This window comes from Notamacropus eugenii, chromosome 5 (assembly GCF_028372415.1).
Source record: "Notamacropus eugenii isolate mMacEug1 chromosome 5, mMacEug1.pri_v2, whole genome shotgun sequence".
NCBI lineage: Eukaryota > Metazoa > Chordata > Mammalia > Diprotodontia > Macropodidae > Notamacropus > Notamacropus eugenii.
The window spans coordinates 96,853,499-96,874,415 of record NC_092876.1 but is presented as its reverse complement, the minus strand read 5'-3'; the positions used below and the strand labels follow the sequence as shown (position 1 = coordinate 96,874,415).

General features: G+C 40.3%; 2 long non-coding RNA genes across 3 annotated transcripts; one reads left to right on the top strand and one right to left on the bottom strand.

Annotated features, from left to right (window-relative positions):
• The first annotated feature begins 518 nt into the window (after positions 1–518).
• Positions 519–1,938, top strand: LOC140504909 (uncharacterized). Its single transcript, XR_011967281.1, has 2 exons — positions 519–646; positions 1,666–1,938. It is a non-coding gene; the product is annotated as an uncharacterized lncRNA (long non-coding RNA).
• Positions 1,939–17,801: 15,863 nt separating this feature from the next.
• On the bottom strand, positions 17,802–20,523 carry LOC140504907 (uncharacterized). 2 transcript variants are annotated; one of them, XR_011967279.1, is made up of 4 exons: positions 20,434–20,523; positions 19,343–19,492; positions 18,922–19,009; positions 17,802–18,121 (listed from the first exon to the last, which is right to left on the bottom strand). It is a non-coding gene; the product is annotated as an uncharacterized lncRNA (long non-coding RNA). The 2 variants fall into 2 exon arrangements; XR_011967278.1 differs by lacking the exon at positions 20,434–20,523 and having other exon boundaries at positions 19,343–19,720.
• Positions 20,524–20,917: the final 394 nt, after the last annotated feature.

Here is a 20,917-nt window from a genome sequence, read left to right as displayed (position 1 = left end):
TTTGACACTGTTGTCATTTTACAAGTTTATGCCTCAATATTCCCTGTCACCATAACATCTTTTTATTTATTTATTTTTGTGGTGAGGCAATTGGGGTTAACTGACTTGCCCAGGGTCACACAGCTAGTAAGTATCGGGTGTCTGAAGCTAGATTTGAACTCAAGTCCTCATGCTGTAGGACCAGTGCTCTATCCACTAAACCACTTAGCTGCCCCATATATGACATCTTATAGTTGGATTCTTATGTGTTTTTTTCCCCATTTTCTGCCTATTTTGTGACTTTGTATTTTTAAGTAAGAATTGGGCTCTGTGCCTGCACTATTCCAAGTTTCTTGTGCTGGGTCTTGCATCTGAGTTACTGACTTGCACGGGGGAGGATGGGGGGTCTTGCTGTTTGTCAACCCCATGGTTGAGATCTTGCTGTTGGTCAGCAATTTGTCAGGGCTGCATTGATGGCCTGCACTGGGGCATGGGACCTTGTTATGCTGCTGCTCTGAGACCACTGCTTGCATGGACAGGTCTGCTGGTGGATTGCTCTGAGGCATGGAGCCTTACTACAGACCCCCTTGGGGTTTGAAGTGCCACTGTTGCTCTCTAACTGAGCTCCCTTCTCCCACCAGTGAGACAGACTTTTCCTGTTGTACTGGTAAGTTGCTTCCTTGCTCCTAAATTGGTTCTGAGGCATTTTTCAAGGTTATTTTAAGGGGATTTTGGGAGGACTCCTAGGAATTTCCTTCCTCACTCCTCCATCTTGACACTGGAAGTCCTCATTCATTAATTTTAAATCATCCAGAGAAAAATCTCAGAAGATTTCTCTGTCTATGATGTGTAGAGATTGGAATTTGACATGAAAAGATTCCGAATACTGAGCATAATCAATTTATTGACAAAGTTAAGCAATGCCAATACATGGGATCTATGACTCCTCAGAAACCAAGGATACCCTGAGGGTTTTATAGAGCTCTTTTACAGTCAGTAAAGGGGACTACAAAAAGGGAATCAAAGTTACAAAATCTTGAGTAACATGGAGAATATTACAAAATCAGGAATTTTTGAGGTTAGCAAAATGGGGAACCTAGGTTTACAGCCTCTATTGGTAGAATGTAGTTTGACAGAGCCTGAAGATCTATAATAAGTTCAAATCAGAGCTATTCTTCAGAATTGATTTTAAAAACCTCACACTTAAAACTTATTCCAAAATAACACTTTTCAATTCCCCCACTTTGATCCTTAAAAGATTTTGTCATTCGTGAATCATTCATCAAATTCCTTCTGTTACTCTAATGTCTGTTTAACCAATAGTGCCAATGAATTTGCATGCTTCTGAAAGGGAGTGATTGAATCACTGATAATCTAGTTAACTTTCCTATTTCTAGGGAAAGATCTTTGGTTACCTGAATTAGAGCAGATTCCACCAGGTTGATCTACCTGATCAGGGGATTGTCCCTTACCTAAAATAGCATCTAATGCTTTGAACATAACAATCCTTTCAAAATTCTATCCTCAAATGACCATGCCAACCTGGCAGCACTTCCTTAGGTGACATGGTGGGCAGATCCTTCTATGAAATTTATCAAACAATCATTTCTCCAAGTACAACACACAAGCAGATGGTGACCCTTAACAACAGTTCTCCTAATATTTTTTTTTTTACAAACTTCACAGGAAACAACTCCATAATGATAAAACTACAAGCAACATCTCCACAGACTTGGCAGTTCAGGATATAATGAGGCTTGGCCGTTTGATAGTGCAACTGTGGAATTCCAAGTGATGAAGCACAGGAATGGGAGGAGGAGGTTGCATATAGTTAGAGATGGTGACTGGGTGGGAGTCTGGGAAATATTTGGGAAACATTTTCAGAGACACTATATCTATTATTAAGAGGCTTACAAAGCAGGGAACAAACATGAACAGAGCAATAAAGTTAAAAATGAAACATTCTTCTATAATCCAACTCTGCATATTCATGCTCCTGATTATTACTTTCTTGGGCCAACATAATTCTTTCAGGGACTAAATTAGATCCTATGTTTGAGTATAATTCATTGCAGCAGTTAAGGAAGCAAGGGATTTCCATCATAAGGAGTAGGATAATGACAGTCCATTTAAGCAATATGGCAAAAAGACCAGTGTTATGGAACCAGTATGTCAACCACAAGAACCAGGAAGAGGAGTCCCATTAGGAAGTGCTCGCATGATGTGCATAATCTGAGGTATTAAGTAGTGTCTGGGTTCTATCTATATCTTCTTGGATATTGTGAATACTGGTCAAAATCATTCCAGATTGGTTGATATAGGAGCAACAGGATTGGTTGATAAGAGTATATGCACCTGCTTGTGAGGCAATAAGATCTAAAAGAGGGCTGGGGAACCTGCAGCCTTGAGGTCATATATGGCCCTCTAGGTCCTCAAGTGTGGCTCTTTGGCTGAATCCAAACTTCATAGAACAAATCCCTTAATAAAAGGATTTGTTCTGTAAAACTCAGACTCCTTCAAAAGGCCACACCCAACAACCTAGAAGGCCACATACAGCCATAGGCTGCAGGTTCCCCACCCCTGATAAAACCATGTGATTTTCTATAGCCATTTGGGCAAGTGAGTTTACATCAATTTGGAGCACCTTTGAAGACTTAGAGGATCTCAGTGATATTACAAGCATTCTGGGCCAAATCTTCAAATTCAAGGGAAAGATTTTTAGTTGCTTCCCCCATTGCTTCCTTGTGTGTTCGTCCTTCATTGCTGAATAAGACCATGCCATCATCACTTGCACTTGACTTTGTTTTGAGTGAGGGACGGCTGTGCAGGTCACCAGCCTCACTTCTCCTCCAGAGCCATCTGAATCCAGTGACCAGATATTCATCAGGATGGCTGGAGATGACCCAGGATGAGGCAATTGGGGTTAAGTGACTTGCTCAAGGTCACACAGCTAGTGAGGGTCAAGTGTCTGAAGTGAGATTTAAACTCAGGTCCTCTTGATTCCTGCACTGGTGCTCCATTCACAGCACCACCTAGCTGCCCCTGCAGTTCCTACAGAAGGAAAAAAGGACCAAAGAAATCTCACACCACCACTACTCTCTCTCTCTCTCTCTCTCTCTGTTACAGTTATGTTAGTTCTTTGATGACGATGCTCCTAAATTATAGAGCTTCCAACCAAATTTGCACAATGATTGAAAGCTTCAACTAAAGGAAGAAGGTAGCCCATCCCACGTGTCCCATTCCAGTTTCAAAAGAGGATAGAATGAGTTCTGGGATACTTGTCACCACTTAAAAAGAATTGTCCTATTTCCCCAAGAAATAATGGAATCTATTCAGAGCTGTTGTACTAGATTGCAAGGGGGCATACAAAGGAGTCACTAGCAAGTGATGATAGGAAATTAGATGGTTTCAGTGCAGTTCCACACCCTTCCTAAACCATAGTTATTCTGGGCTGGGGTACATTTGACTGGTTGATGCAATAAACTGGGGTAAAGGTAGTAAAATTGGTGGGGTCAGACTTTTAGGTTTATTGAGAGTAATGTTCTCCTTTGTTTTTATATAGATGCCCTCAGGACTGTAGTGAGTACACATGATGTTCTGTGGCACTGTCCAGTTTAGTGAAATGTTAATAAGATAGCATTCAACAAGAGCAAAAAGACAATAGAGTTCATCAAGGCTGAGAGGGGCAATGAAGTTCATGACATTTATGATGTTCTCCTAGGTTAAGTTGACCAGTTAAGGAATTGTGATGATGAGTTCTTACAGGCATCAGGACTTCTGTCAGGTCATCATGCACCAGCTTTTCCTAGAAGAGAAAGACATTGGTAACAGTTTCCTCATTGTTGGAATAGTTAGAAGGAAGAAAAGGATTAGGAAAGGAGGGCTCTTTTTGAGGTAGTGGGCATAGACCATTTGACATATGGGTCCAGCAGAACCAATAGTCTATTTGACCTGGAGAGGACACTTCAATAGCTGCTTTCAGTTTCTTTAACATACAGTGATTGAAAGTGCCATATGGAGACCAGAATAGTTTATTGACTCAATCTCTTGCAGTTCGAAACCAAGTTTCATACAATTTGATGGCATGATTCTTTATCACTCCTGGTTGAACTAAAAGATTCCCTTGGACTCATGATCTCAATAACTTTTCTAGAAGAATTCCAGCAGGGACGCTGTTAGTATTTCCCAAAATTTTTCAATTTATCTATTACTTTAGTAGCAAGCTTTATTTTCCAATAATTAGAGCTATCTTTGCACCACAGTGTTTTTCCTGTTTGTTACCAATCAGAATTGATATGCACAGGCCAAAGAGTCAAAGATTAGATTCCATGCCTGGTTGTTAAATTTCTTGTCTAGGCACTTCAGGGATTTTCCTATCTGTAGAAGAGGTTATTTGGTCTGCAAAAGGAACATTTTTGCTTACGGGGATGGGGTGGGGAGGAATCTGTTCCCCAATCTGCAGGAGAAGTTGCTCTATGCATAGCAAAGATTCTCCCAGCTGTATGACAACTTACTCTATCTGTTCTACATCTTGAACTGGATGCCCTGTGGATATCCTAAGTAACACAAACAATAATAATGGCTAACATTTATATAGAGCATAGTATATATGATGTACTGTGAGAAGTGCTTTGCAATTATCATCTCATGTGGTCATCCCAACAACCCTGGGAGGTAGATGTTGTTATTATCTTCACTTTGAAGATGAGGAAACTGAGGCAAACAGAGGTTTAGTGACTTTCTCAGGGTCAAACAGCAAGTCAGTATCTGAAGCTAGATTGAGTGAACGAATGAAAAAAATATTTAAGTGCTTCCTATGTACTAAAACAAATGAACAAACAAAAAACCTTCAACATATTAAAAACTAAACTCATCATCTTTCTCACCAAACTCTCCTCTTTTCTTAATTTCATTCTTACTGGGGGCACCACCATCCTCCCACTAACCCAGGCTGGCAACCTAGTGGTCATCCTCTAATCATTCTCTCTCACTCCCAATATTCAAGTTCTATCCTTTCTACCTTAGTAACATCTCTCATATATTCTTCCTTCTTTCTTTTGACACTACTACCATTTTGGTACAGGCTTTCATCAATTCATACCTAGACTATTGAAATAACCCACTGTTTGGGCTCCCTGCCACAAGACTCTCCCCCAATCCATCCTCCACTCAGGGGTCAAATTGATGTCCTTAAAACACAGGTATGACCAAATCATCCCACCCTACCCCATCTAATAAACTCCAGTGACTACCTATTACCTTCAGAATCAAATATAAATCCTGGTTGGCTTTCAAAATCATTCATAACCTGGCCCTTTCCTATCTTTCTAGTCTTCTTATAGCTTCTCTGTTACTCTGTAATTCAGGGACACTGGCCTCTTTGCTGTTTCTCACACAAGACACTCCATCTCTAGACTCTGGGCTTTGTAACTAGCTGTCCCTCTTGCCTAGAAAGCTTTTCTTTCTCATCTCCACCCCCTAGTTTCTCTGACTTTTTTAAGTCCTTGGACTTCATAGAGACACAAAGATCCAAGTTCAAAAAGAGCTTACAGACTATATGACCATAGGCAAATCATTTAATCTCTGCCTCAGTTTCCTCAGTTGTAAAATATTGATAATAATTGTACCTGTCTCCCAGGGTTGTAGTAAGGATCAAATAACATGTTATTTGTAGAGCACTTAGCACTGGTACATAGTAGGTGCTTAATAAATGTTTGTTCCCTTCCTTTCAAGTCTCAGCTAAAGTCCTACCTTCTGCAAAAAACCTTTCCAAGTCCTTAATCTTTATCCCTTCTCTCTGAGATTATCCCAGTTTATGCACACAATATGTACATGTATTTGTGTGTGTGTTCTTTATGCATGCTTGTTTCTATTATTTATTCATTTTTGGTTTTCAATATTTACTTTTGTAAAATTTTGAGTTTTAAATTTTCCCCCTTCCTCCCCAAGATGGCATGCAATCTGATATAGGTTATACATATACAATTGTTTTAAACATATTTCCACATTAGTCATGTTGTGAAGAAGGAATCAGAACAAAAGGGAAAAACTACAAGAAAGAAAATAGTATACTTCGATCTGCATTCAGACTCCATAGTCCTTTCTCTGAATGTGGATAGCATTTTTCATCATGAATCTTTTGGAATTATCTTAGATCCTTGTATTGCTGAGAAGAGTTAAGTCTGTCAAAGCTGGTCATCACACAATGTTGCTATTACTGTGTACAGTGTTCTCCAGGTTCTGCTCACTTCACTCAGTATCAGTTCATGTAAGTCTTTTCAGGTTTTTCTGAAATCTTCTTGCTCATCATTTCTTATGGAACAATAGTGCTCCATATTACATTCATATACTGTAACTTATTCAGCCATTCCCCGATTGATGGGCATCCCCTCAATTTCTAATTCTTGTCCAGCACAAAAAGAGCTGCTATGAATATTTTTGTACATGTGAGTCCTTTTCCCATTTTTATGATCTCTTTGGTATACAGACCTGGAAGTGGCATTGCTGGGTCAAAGGGTATGCACAGGTGAACTGAAATTGTCTGCAAGGTGACTGAGCTTGTCTCTTGGAATCACCCACCCTCTTAGATTTCTAGGGGCAGTTAGATGTCATAGTGGATACAGTACTGGGCCTGGAATTAGGAAGACCCATTCTTGGCTATGACAGAGAATCCCACTATGAGCATTTTCATGTATACTCATCCCTTTTTTTCCTATCTTTGAGTTAATTGGGGCCAATGCCAAGTTTGGAATTGGTGAGTCAAGGGGTACCAATGGGTCATTTCTGGCCCATTTATTGCGCCCTGAACAGCAGGGTATAAGTGGCTTTGGTGCCATCTTGCCAGCTACCTGGATGTGAAGTAAAGCCCCTTAACTGTTCAGGTTGGATGATCTCAGTTTCTTCAGTGAAGTGAGGTTAGAATATGATCTGTGGAGAGAGAGAGGGATTCTGGAGATGGGGCCGGAGAGGCAGGATTGAAGAGGTTCAGGGGAAGGAGTGTAGAGTTTGGAACAGCTGTGATGTGAGCTGGGATCAAGAGAATGTACGCTGAGGGCCCTGGTGATGAGTTTCTGTGAATGGGGCATCAGCCCAGGCCGTGTGGTTTGGAGACTTTCTCCAGCAGTGGTCAGGAGCCTGAGAAGAGGCCAGTGAACAGTGTGTCCAGAGGGCCTGGCTAGGAAAGTGAGAGGTTTGGAAACCCAGCTGTCTATGGGCCATGAAAGGACTGGTCACATTTCTGAAGAAGGAAGGCCCTGGGTTCCAGACAGGATAGAGATATAGTTGTTGCTATCATACACTGCCTGGCAATACTTTGTATAGTGCCATTTCTGCTGTGTGAATTGTTAATGTGTATTAACGGCATGTGTATTTTGGTTTCAAAGGTATCATTTGTTGATTATATAGGACACCAGGAAAATCACCCTTCTTGTTTTGAAACCTGATGTTCCTGTTTATGCTGCAGAGATATAGAAATTTCCAGTTTACCCTGGGATTGCAAAAGATTTTGCCCCAAGGGAGGAATGTAATCTAGGGTTTAAGACAGAACATTTGCACAGGATCCTCTTCATTGGTGGAAGGAATGATTACTCAACACACTGTGCCTGTATGAGAGGCAGAGTTGGCAAGAGCCTGTATGAGAAGAGATGTTTCTTCTGGCTTCCAGATTTGAATAGTCCCTGCTGTCAAGGAGATTTTATTCTACTAAAAATGTTCTTACCTATCCCATTGCCAGACTTGGCTTCAGTAAATAGAGCTATTGGTCATAGTGGATGGCAACAGAGGGGTTCAGTCCTCAGTGTATGCTCTTATCTGCCCACATGACAGGGAGCTTGAGAATCACCGCCACATTTCTCTCTGCTTCCTGAGTCTTGAAAAACAGCATCTTTGTTGTTGTATGGGAATCCAAGATGTTGATGTTGATGTTGTATGGGAATCCAAGAGTCAGTCATGTCTGACTCTTTGTGACCTCATTTGGGGTTTTCTTAGCAAAGATACTGGAGGGCTTTGCCATTTCCTTCTCCAGTTCATTTTACAGATGAGGAAATAAGACAAACAGGATTAAGTGACTTTTGCCCAGGGTCATACACCTAGTAAGTGTCAGAGGCCAGATTTGAACTCACGAAAATGAGTCTTCCTGATTCCAGGTCCAGTACTCTGTCCACTGTGACATCTAGCTGCCCCTAGGAATCTAAGGGGGTGGGTGATTACAAGAGACAAGCTCAGTTACCTGGCAGACAATTTCAGTTCACCTGCAACATCTTTCCACTGTCTGCCTCCTGTATTTGCCTTTCAATTCAAGACAAATAAAGAGGAAAGAGAATAACTCAATTCAATAAGCATTTATCAAGTACCTTTTATGTGTCAGTTAGGGACTCTTCTAGACAGTGGGATTATACAGACAAAAACAAAAGAAGGATCTTATATCCTTTGAGGAGGAAACCCTAGCACAATTGGTGTTTTTCCTCACTCTACTACTTAGTTGTTGCCCAAATGGATTTTTCCAACTTAAATGGTTATTTTCCACTTTGGGAAATAGTATCAAAAATGTATAATTCTCTTTATCTTTTCCTTAGCTCCAAGCCCCTGGTCAGAGATAGAACTTCTGGTAAAGTGGTCTTAGAACTTTCTCTGTGGATGTTTCTCTCCCACTCCCCAACTTAATTATTTCCTTCCAATGGTATTCCCACTAAATATCACCATACTGGAAACTACTAATGTTAATAAAGACAGAATAACCATTTAAACAAAGAAAGGTAAACAAATCCCTTTCCTTCATGCTCTGAAAAAAAAAGACTTCATGCTTCTGTGAAGCTACTTAAGTGGGGAAAAGGAATATAGAATCATTAGCTCAGGATTGTAACAGCAAAGACCCCAGCATACACAGAAGGACCTGCTGTACAGGTTCTTAGATCTGCTTTTCTAAGAGGAAAGCAACCTTTAAGGGTCAGCTTTAATCACTGTAATCAAACACATATACCATCAGAGAAAATACAAGCAGAAAAATAAAGACCAAAGGACAGGGCTTCCAACTGTCTGACCATAAGCAACACACACATCACAGATCTGTCTGACCATTATATACATACATAGTTAGTAGAAAGAGAATCACCAACATCTGAGTTTTCAAAGTCAGGGGGCTCCTTAACGGCTACCCAGAGTCTCCTCTGGCCAAACACTTCCAATGAGTAAGGCCCAAAGTAAAACCTCATCTCAGAGTATTTAAACACTTTTCAGAACTGAAGGGCACGACCTTCTGACCCAGTGCCTCAATGGAAATTAACAAAAGGTATTGAGATCTATTAATGGGGAGTGTGAAAGAAGATCTTTAATTCTTCCCTCAACCCACTATTAACCTTACATTAACATTACAAGGATCTACAGTTGGGGGAGGGGTTGGGACAAGATGTAGGCAAAGGATGGTCAACAACACAGCTTCTGTCTAAACACAGATCATCTCAAGCAGCCCCACTCTCAGAATTCTAGTCATCATCTTGATATCATGGTCCTTTTCAAGAACAAAGGACAAACACAACCTGTGAGTGAGTAGCAGCTCCTCTCCTCTCCTTTCTTCTCCTCTCCTCTCTTCTCTTTTCTTCTCTTCTCTTCCCCTCTCCTCTCTTTTTTCCATGAGGTTTACTGGTTTTCTTGTTCAAAGATCAAACCTTAAACCCAATTCACTCTGGAGCTCATATACTAGACAAGAAGTCCCCATCCACCTAGCACAGATTGATTATAATTACTAAATAGTGATTGTTTCTCTTTTACCTAGGAACTCTGAAGGTCTTCCCCTCCCAGTTTGATTTTTTTTTTTTTATTAAAGGGGCCATCCCTTGAGTAACTACTTAAAGAAGGCTATTCTTTCAATGGGTGTATCTCACTCAAAGCGAGAATGTGATAAGACCTTAGCCTGAAAGGGTCTCACATTGCATTCTGGGTCATCTCCATTCATCAGAATATCAGGCCACTGGATCCACATGGCTCAGGAGAAGAAAGTGAGTGATTTTGCACAGCCCTCCCTCACTCAAATCAAAGTCAACTGCAAGTCATGTCATCATTTTGATGTCATGGTCCTCTTTGAGAGTGAAAGACAAACATGACAACCTCTTTCCTTATAGCATTTACCTCTGCTTGATGCTTCTCCTCTCTCAGTTCTACTTGGATGCTTGGAGCTTCCCTTTTTCCAGTAGCATGGGGCTTTATAAAGCACTCCCTCCTTACAAACCTCACTTTCTCCCACTCCAACTTCTTCTGCTCACCTGATCAGGAACTGGATTTCTCTCTCATTCTGTCTCCTAGACTCAATTAACTGACTTAAAAGTCCTCTGATCCATGGTCTATTGTTTTTCAATCTAGTACTTTGCTTTTTTTAAAAATTCACTCAAAGAACTTATTCTAAAGGGATGGCATTAATGTATTTTACAGTTAAATACTTCTTTATCTGGTGCCTTTTGTGTGATTAGGTCTGTGAAAAAACCTACTCCTTTACACTCACATGTAAGTAAATGCAAAGTTTACACAAATATTAGACAAAAACAAGGACATTTGGGAGAAGAAACACTAGACTTCTAATAGGAGATAGCCTTTGAACTGAGCTTTTATGAAAGGCAGAGATTCTAAGAAGGGAAGAAAGAGGTGGGGAGGGATTGCTTCCAGATATGAGTTATCTATGCAAAGTCACAGAGAGGAGAAATTGAAGAATGGAAGAAGTAGGGGAAGTGGTAAATGATTTAGTTTGTCTGAAAGGTAAAATGTGTGAAGGAAACCAATGGAAAAGTAGTCTGGAGACACATTGTGAAACTCTTCACAACTCTAAAAACACTTGCTTTTGAAAACAAGTCTTTTACAAGTGTTTTACTAATCTATTCCCTTTTCTCAGAGTTTCCAGGGTTCTTCTCAGCTTTCAAAAGAGATGAGACCTGTGGCAGGCACCAGATAGACAAGTAATACCCCAGTCTCAGAGGAATGTGAATCGAAGGTGAGACAAAGGTCTATGTTAGGCATATGTAGGCTATAGCATAGTACCTACAATGACTTGGGCACAATGGATAGTACAAAAGACATCATCGATGATTTGTGTATCTGGAAAAGGAAGTGGATTGACTATATAGCAATAGTAAAAGATGGATGGCCCAGGGAAGCATTGTCAACCACAAAATTATTAAAAGACTCAAAGGAAGAGCTCCAGTACATAGGGTGGATGCTTTTTTGGAAGATTTATGGAAGGACATGGAGAGGGTGGAATTACTATGATAAGGAGTCACAAGTAGGCGATATATACTTATACTGATATACTTATACTGATAGATCTGTGAAAATAGCAGATGATTAAATAAACAAAATAATAATAAATAAATATTTATTATAATAATAAATAATCATTTAATAAATAATAAATAAATTTTGGGGGGTTTAGATAAATAAATAAAATAAAAGCAAGGTGAACAAGTAGAGTGAATAAATGAATGAAAAAACAGTGATTTAATGAGTGATGAAAAAAGTCCCTGAATAATTGAATGAGGAACTTAATAAATGAAAGTGATAGCGTCATTGAAAGAATAATAAATGCTAATGAAATTGAATCAAATGAATATACATTTTTCTTCCTCCTTCTCTATCCATTTTTCCCAATAGCTTTGTCCCTCAGTCACACCTGGTTTCACTGTTGGAATGAACCCCCAGAAACTTAACTTATCTTTGTATGGTCTATCATTCTAAGGTTAAAAGTCCAATTTTGGCTGTGGGAGCTCCTTCCTGATATATTCCACATCTATTAGAATCAAAAGGCCTCAGCAGGAGCCACACTATGTAAAATTTATGTAAAACATAATGCAAATATCCAAGGTCCTGAAGATCTAAGGGCTCTAGGCAAGTGAAAGATCATTGAAGTAGCTGACATTGATAGGGAAGAAATAGGACACTGCAAGACAATGCACCAGTCTGGTGTTTGAGGTCTCCATGGTTTGGTCTCAACACTTTAACATCTTTCCCTGCTCCCTGGATCCCTTACTCTCCTACAACACTGGGATAATTCCTTCTTGTTGACCTTTACTTTAGCCATTCTCCCTACCTGGAATACTTAGGACTCTCTCCACCTTTTCTTTTCCTCTTTAAATCTTACTTGTCCTTTAGTCTCATTCCTCCAGAAAGTTTTCCCAACCCATCTTTATCTATCCTTGCAACTCTAAAGAGCCTTATTTAATTCCTTATTGGTCCTGCGCACATGTAACCTGTTACTGTTATTGTTCTAAATGTGGATATTTCCTGTCTCTAGCCAGATACCAACTCCCAGAGCTTGAAACCTATTCTCAACTCTCCCCTCTCTCCTACAGTGTTGCCAAGTGAAGAGATTATCAGAACGGGGGAACTGCTCAGTAAATATTTAAAGAGGTGGAGCTAGATTTGGCCTTTGGAAAGGGAAAAGGCATTAACTTGAATTAGAGAAAAGGAAGGCAGGTCAGCTTGGAGAATGACAGGAAAGGAGCCTCATGTAGTATTCAGGGGACCCTGGGGAGCTTAAGAGGAAGCTGTGTGAAAGAGTCTGAGTTTCTTCTTTTTTAACGTATGGCATAGTCCAAAAAGATGGAGTATCTTGTGTGAGGAGAAGCAGGAAGACCAACGTCACTGAGAGTACTTGGAGGAGAGTAAGACCTAAAAGAACTAGAAAGGTAGGAGGGGACTAGGTTATGAAGGAGGAGATAAGCAGAAGATCTTATGTTCCAACCTGAAGGTGATAGGAAGCCAAAGGAGTTTATTGAATAGGAGGGTGACATGGTCAGACTTGCATTTTAGGAAGATCACTTTGGAGGAGACTTAAGACAGGGAGACCAACCAACAAGCTATAGTCCAGACTCTGCTTAGGTGATGAGGCTTGTTACATCAAGGTTGTGGCAATGTTAAAGAGATGGGGGGTATATATGAGAGATGTTATGAAAGTAAAATGACAGGCGCTGGCAACTGATTGGATATGGGAGGTAAGAGGAAGTAATGACACAAGGATGACACCTAGGTTAGGAACCTGAGTGACTGGGAGGATGATAGTACCCTCTGCAGTAATAGGAAAGTTAGAAAGAAGGGAAAAATGGAGGAAAAGATAATGAAAGTGAATAGGGTAGGCAAGGCAAGCATGTTGGGGGAAGGGGAAAGGGCATACCACTTCCCAGCTGCTGTGGAGGCCTTTGGGCTCATAAGTTATTTATACATTTTTGAGAAGGCCCATCCCTAGCCCCAACCAGGCCCCTGGCTTCAACAACGCTGGGCAAAGAGGAAAAAAAAACCAATACAAGGAAACTTCAAACCCCAGGAAACAAAGATGTAGCCTGCTCAGGCAGGATCTTCCCCTCTATGGGGGAGGCAGGATTGCCCCATTCACTTTCTTCCATTTGTACCTCCCTCACCTTCAATCTGGCTTTCCCTGACAATCAGTCAATATATATTATTGAGAAATTAGATAGGAACTCAAAAGTAATATAAACCATGCATGGTAAAGGTCAGATCAGAGTTCAGACAAGCTGAACTAAGAGACAAGAGCTCATGGTTCTGCTCTTAGCTCTACTATGGATTCATTGTTCAATATGAGGACAAACGGGAATAACCAAGCAGTCCTAGTATGATCTGCCTCAAGGGATAGACAATTCTGTTACTGGAAGTATTCAAGCAGTTTTGTTATTGGAAGGATGCAAGCAGTTCTGAGATTCTGTGATCCCATGAGTCTATGAACCTGCGCAAATGGCCTCCTCCTCTCCCAGCCTCAATTTCCTCACCTGCAAAGTAAGGACAGTTAGACTAAATAGCTCTTTAAGAGGCTTAGCTCTCTTACTCCTACAATATTGAGGGGACAGAAGAAGCAAACCAGTTCTGCTTAGCCCCACAGATTTAGCTTTGATAAGAAGAAAAATTTTATAACTCAATTATGTAATAATTACAAGAATTTATAGCAATCAATTTTATAACAGATGACAAATCAGAATTTTATAGCAATCAGAACCATCTCATAATGTAATGAATTGCTTGAGAAGGAAATGAGGTCCCTGTTATACTGGAGGTACCCAAGTAGATGCTGGATGACACCATTGCCCCATCCGCTCCCCTCTCCCCCAATCAGGGAGGATGCAGATGACATTCTTTGCCCTGTTGTTGGACTACATGCCTTCTGAGGTTCTTGTCTGGCTTTGAAGTTCTGTGATTCTATTCAGAGAAAGAAAGTGAGGTTCAAGGTAGGGAGGTGACTATCCAAGGTTATACAGCAAGGAAGTAACACAGCATGAAGAGACGACTGGAGGCTGGTTTTGATGAGGCAAAAGAAAGGACTAGAGCATGAAACAATGACCTAAGAAGGGAGAGACAAGCACATGGCGGATAGGATACCACAAATGGGGACAAAGGAAAGTATAAAGGAAAACCTCCCTGACATCACATGTTTTTAGTGAGGTCAGCAAAGCTCTACTTTAACTTGTACAGAGGCTACAACCAGATAACTTGAGAAAGGGGAAAGAGTCCTAGAGTTAAAGAGGACCTTGTATCTAGTCCAAGCTACTCTAAAAACCAACTGTTTCCTTAGGTGAAATTCCCTCTCACATTAACTGTCTGATTTCACTTTCCTTATCTGGAGAAATAAGTGAATTGAGCAAGTTAAAATTTAAGATCCCTTCCAGTGGTGACATTCCATGATTCTGAGTCATTTCCTTTCTCTAGACATGTTTCTCTGTCAAACACAAAATAAGAAAGAGATGGAAAGATATGAGTTTGTATAAAAAAAAATCTGGAGGTTCTAGTGGGCTGAAAACTCAATGTAAGTCAACAGTATTCTGTAGGAGATGAGGAGTTAATGCAATCTTTGAGAAATTCAAATAGGCAGAGGGTCTAGAATGAGGGAGGTGATAATCCTGCTGTACTTGGACTCAGCATTTTAATAAGGATATTGATAAGCTGGAGTATGTCCAGAGTAAGGCGAACAGCATGGCCAGAGGCCTGGAGGCCCTGCCAGAAGAGAATCAGGGGAAGAAACTGGGATTGTTTAGCTTAGAGAAGAACAAACTGGGGGGTGGGATGAGACACAAGAGATGTCTTCAAGTATCTGAAGTATTGTCCCTTGGAGGAGGGATTGCATTTATTCTGATTTGAATCAGAAGGCAGAACAGAAGGCAGAACAACAGAAAGATGTTTCAGATGTTAGAGGCAGCAGGAAGATGCAGTGGATAGAGCACTGGGTCTGGGGTCAGGAAGATCCAAGTTCAAATCTGGCCTCAGATATTTACTAACTTCATGGCCAAGTTGCTTAATCTGTTTGCCTCAGTTAACTTAGTCATAAAATGGGGATAATAATGGCATCTGCCTTCCAGAGTGATTGTAAGGATCAAATGAGATCATATTTGCAAAACATTTAGCACAGTGTCTGATATGTAGCAGGTTTTCTTCAGAGAGGTACATTTTAACTCAATATAAGGAATTAATTATTTCCTTAATTAATTAATTAATTAATTCCTAAGAATTAATGCTATCCAAAAATGAATTGGTCTAACTCAGGAAATAACAGAATTCTTCCTCACTAAAATTTTTCCAGTGGAAGCCAGATGATCACTTGTAAATGGTATTAGAGAAGGGGTTAACATTCAAATAGAGTTTTAGATAAATGGTCTTTGAGGTATTTTCCATTTCTAAGATTCTGCAATTTCATGAGATTGGGAAGGAAACTTTATCTCTGAAACCCAATGACTACTGTTTCATATTCCTGTAGCCCTCACCTCACCAGCTGCTGATTAACTTTCCCTTTTTCCTTAAAGTCATTTTCCTGTCTAAGTTCCAGGGTATAAAACCTGACTCCTCTCTCTTCTATAAATCTGTGTTGATATAGTGGTCTCAGTGGAACAGATTAAGAAAAAATAAACTGCCTTCTGCAGTCCCCACCCAAGGTCCTGGGGGTCACTTTCTTAGGACTCCTTTTCTTTCTTTCATGGACCCTCCTTAGACTTCAAGTACCTACAGTCCCACCCTTTCAGACCAAACCAGAAATTCCTTCCCTTAGGGAGCAATGATAACTTCATCATAGATGCAGATAGAAAGATAAAATGTGACACACTCCCTACCCAGAAGTGAACACGTCTGGCTCCCAGTTTAGAATTGCCTAAATAGCTAACAGCCTGGTGCTTTAATGGCCCACAAAAGCATGATCTGCTTTCTGCTCAGCCAATCACATTGCCCCTTCTGATTCATTCAAGGGGCTTGTTCATGCTTTTTAAATGTGTAGGTGTCACTTTACACTTAGTTTAATACCTTATTAACACTCTGAATCCTAACCCTCTGTGACTAAATACTGTTACTACATGAACTGAGTTGAGAGAAGAAGATTCATATTCTTTCTACCTTATATAACCTACTTCAGGTCAGGGAAGGTGTCTCTTTTCATCTTTCTATCATCAGCTTCCCTAAGGGAAGGAATTTCTGGTTGGGTCTGAGATGTGGCTGAAGATACCTGAAGACTAAGGGGGAGAAATGGGGAGAAAAAGGAGAGTCCAAAGAAATTGATCCCCAGGACCTTAGTTGGGAACTGCTCTTTGAGAGGATAGCGTTATTATTCCCCTCCCACCCATTCACCCTATCCCTGGCTAAGTCATTTTGAAGGAGAACCACTTAACTGCTAAGAGACTGACACTGCATCCACGAGGTCACTCATTCCACCAAGTCCCAGCATTTTCATAGATTCTAAGGGGATTTTCCTTATCTATTTCTGATAAAAATAAATATAATATGATTGTAACTTGAGATCCACTGTTCAGGACAGCAAGGAATTCCGCATTCTCAATCTTCATCATCATCTCATGGTCCTATGTGTGCAGAGAGGATGGACCTGTAAGCTATTGATAAAGAGGCCATGATTATTGTATTTAAGGCCTTAGGAAACTTTCACTAGTCCCATCTTCTTTTAATGTTGGTTTGGTAGATTTTAACTCAGCTCCTGCTCTCCTGTCTGTCTCCCCCTCCACAAAGGAAGGTAAATTTGGATGGCCAGGGGATGGCCAGTTAACTTGGGGTTTGCTGGCTAGATCTCTTTCCTTTCCTTCCCTTCCTTTCCCTTCCCTTCCCTTCCTTTCCTTTCTCAAAATCTTAAACCTACTACCCTCTGAAGCCCAGAGATTGTACAACACTGGGCCCCTGCCCAAGCTCCACTTAAGACCTGTTTTCTGGACCCTCCTGGCTTAAGAGTGATTATCAATAGTAACTGTTGCTGTTTCCCTCCCAGCCTGATGTAGTTATTTTTCTTTGTCAACAAAGGACGAACACAACAATAACTTCTGCAGGACCAAAGTTACATTCTCTTCATTAGGAAATCTAGCATATATATATGGCCATCTAATCTACAAAATGTAACAGAAGATGACTCTAGTGCCCTGCTTGTGTCTTGATGGGGTGTTCAGGGATCAGGCTGTTGTGGTATATACTTCTTCTTTGTTATATATTAATCAGAGATTGTTGAAAGTTATCTCTATTGTTACATTTTTTGAGGGATCATATGATTTTTATGTCACCTATAATCCAGGGCTGAGGTACAGGGGAGTAGGGTATAAGTTAGGGAGAAAAAGAGAAAGAGAGATAAGGTACCATATCTGCTCTGACTCAAGTAGAGCCTGGGCTCATACTAGGGGTATCCTGATATAAAGGGAGAAGTTCAGGTTTTCTTACTCTCTGGCTTATTATACCCTTACTCTTTCCCAGGAGATCTGGGGAAAATCTCCACAATAAAATTTATGTATGGGTCATATTTAGGGTCTCCCCCAAAAGTGATTAACAGTGTCCCTCCTAGAAAAGGTACTCAATATATAGGTAGATATCAGACATAGGATAGCTATTTATTTCCTCCCCTACAAAAGAAATCCATACAACAGAAAAGACTTATAAGTACACTTAGCAAATGCTTAAAACATAAGACAATCCATCACACCTATGTGACTTTCACAGGAGGCAAAAACAACTTTGTAGGAATGTTGGTGAGAGAGTTGTTGATATTCACTTCAGATCAGCAATGCCCAAACAACTCACAAATTCTAGTTCTGGTTGGCCAGGCATGGCTCTCTATTTCCTTCAGATGCAAGATGATTCTGTCAGTGGTCTTCTCTTTTAACAGGTGATATACAGACTTCAGAAAAACCTGGAAAGCATTGAATGAACTGATTTTGAGTTAAGTGAGCAGAACCAGGAGAACGTTATATATAATAACAGTCAAAATGTTCAATGACTAACTTTGATAGACCTTGCTTTTCTTAGCAATGCAATGATCCAAGACCACTCCAAAGGACTCATGATGGAAAATGCTGTCCACATCCAGAAAAAGAACTATGGAGTCTAAATGCAGATTGAAGCATATTATTTGCTTTCTTTCACTTTTGTTTTGTTTCTTCTTTCTTGTGGTTTCTCCCATTGGTGCTAATTCTTCTTTACAACATGACTAATGTGAAAATAGGTTCAATATAAATGTATATGTAGAGACTATATCAAATTACATGCCATTTTGGGGTGGGGGGGAGGGGAGAAATGCAGAGAAAATTTGGAACTCAAAATCTTATGGAAATGAATGTTGAAAACTAAAAATAAATAAATTAATCTTAAAAAAATGAAGTGGTATAAGTATGGGAAGCATTTCCTACTAGGCAGTTAGCACCAATTCTAGAACACAAGAACTCAAACTTGGTAGGCACCAAGGCTGGAAAAGTTTCTCATTTCACAGTGCCACTGGGCTAAAGGAAAGAAACTAAAATTCAGTCTCATCTAGACTGCATGTTCTCACTGCTATTAATAAGAAATAAGAAATAATAATGTGCTAATTTGGGCCTAATAATTAACACCAAGAAAACACAGGTGCTCCATCAGCCACCACTGCACCATCCATACATGGAACCATCGGTTACAACAAATGGAGAAGTTTTGAATGCTGTGGATAAGCTCACTTACCTTGGTAGTGTACTTTCCAGGGATGTACATATTGACAATGAGGTTGATGCACACATTGCCAGAGCAATGGCTCAGTGTTTGGCAGGCACTGAAAAAAAGTTTGGGAGAGAAGAGGTATTAGACTGACTACCAAACTGAAGGTCTACAGAGCCATTGTGCTGACCTCATTGTTGCATGCCTGTGAAACATGGACAGTCTACCAGCGCCATGCCAGGAAATTGAATCGCTTCCATTTGAACTGCCTAAAGAAGATTCTGAGGATCATCTGACAGGATAAGGTACCAGACAATGAAGTCCTTGCTTGAACTGAACTGCCAAGCATTCAAACTATGCTTCAGAGGGTGCAACTCCGATGGACTGGCCACATTGTTAGAATGCAAAATGTATGCTTGCCAAAGACATTACTTTATGGAGAACTCACATGGGGCAGATGATCACATGGTGGTCAGAAGAAGCGATACAAGGACACTCTCAAGGTCTCTCTCAAGAACTTTGGATTTGACTGCCACATGGCAGACACTGGCACAGGACCGCTCAGCATGGCTGCCCACATCAGAAAGGGTACTGTGCTCTATGAGCAAAGCAGAATTGAGACAGCACAAAGGAAACATAGGATGAGCAAATTTGGAGTATCCACCCCAAATGTTCACATGCATTATCTGTGCCCAGCCTGTGGTAGAGGATTCTGAGCTCAAATTGGTCTGATCAGCCACAGTCAGACACACTGAAACTTCACTTTATCATGGTGATGTCATTGTGGTCCTCTTTGAGAACTAAGGACAACAAACAAACAACCAACTGGCCTTGACTTCTTCAGTCCCTTTCTGGCACAGGTCTGAAGGAAGTCACTTTATTAATAAGCTGTAGTATTTTTTCTGGCCACCAGAGGACACCAGAGCCTACAAACACCTAGGTTACTCCCTCCAATAAGGTGGCTGCCAACAAGTATTTGACTCTGAAGTTGATTTTGTGTTAACCTCTCACTGGACCAGTTTAATTTAGTCCAGAAGAAGAAATAGAATATGCCTCAAAATATTAAAATATGAAATCTGTTATCTATGTAATGGGGAACTGTCCAATGAGCTCGGTCGTTATAAGTAAGCACTCTATGTTCTAATGGACACCCCATGCTGACTTGAGAATGAACTTACATTTAGTATCTAGTTTTGGTTCATTAGCCATGTGGTGAAAAGAACATGGCATTAATTCAGCAAGAGTCTGGCCCTTGCGTGGTTCTTTGTTGGTATCTTCCTTCCTTATTTACTATTCAGGTGAGAGAAAATGATATAAAATGAGAGGCCTACCCAACAACAGCTAACATGTGGCCCATGAATATAGGCCTTTGTTCTTTGATTTTCGAATTAGTTCTTTTTTATTTTAGGTGAAAGAGACTGGAAATGGCTATACCCATGTGATATTCAAAAAAGTCTGGGGAGAGAGCCACCAAAAGTCCAGGAGTGAAGTCCATGTCAAGATTTGCTAGAAGAAAGACAATGAGGAACAAATTCTTACCAGGTCCATTTCAGCAGTAGCAGAGGAGCATCCTGGGCCATCTCCAGTTATCCTGATCTATATATATCTGGCCACTGGACCCAGATAGTTCTGATGGAGAAAGTGAAGCTGGTAATTTACATAGCCCTCTCTCACTAAAATCCAATTCACCTGCAAGTCATGGCATCATCTTCCTGATGTCATTGTCCTCTTCAAGAATGAAGGACAAACCACAACACACACAACCAAACAAGCAGAGGAGGACTCGTTAATCCAATGACCATGCTATATTTGTAAATGAATTAACTGGAACAAATGCTACATAGAAAATGCACTAAGTCTGAGTCCATTCTCCCTAGGGACTGAGGTAGTATAGTAATGAGTTGGGGGATAAATATTTGTTTTCCTGTCTGTTCTATATTTGTACCAAATATCTTTTTGCAAAAGCTAATTGATGTTAATTGATTAAATTAACCTAGGACATTAATCATTGGTGGCTGACTGT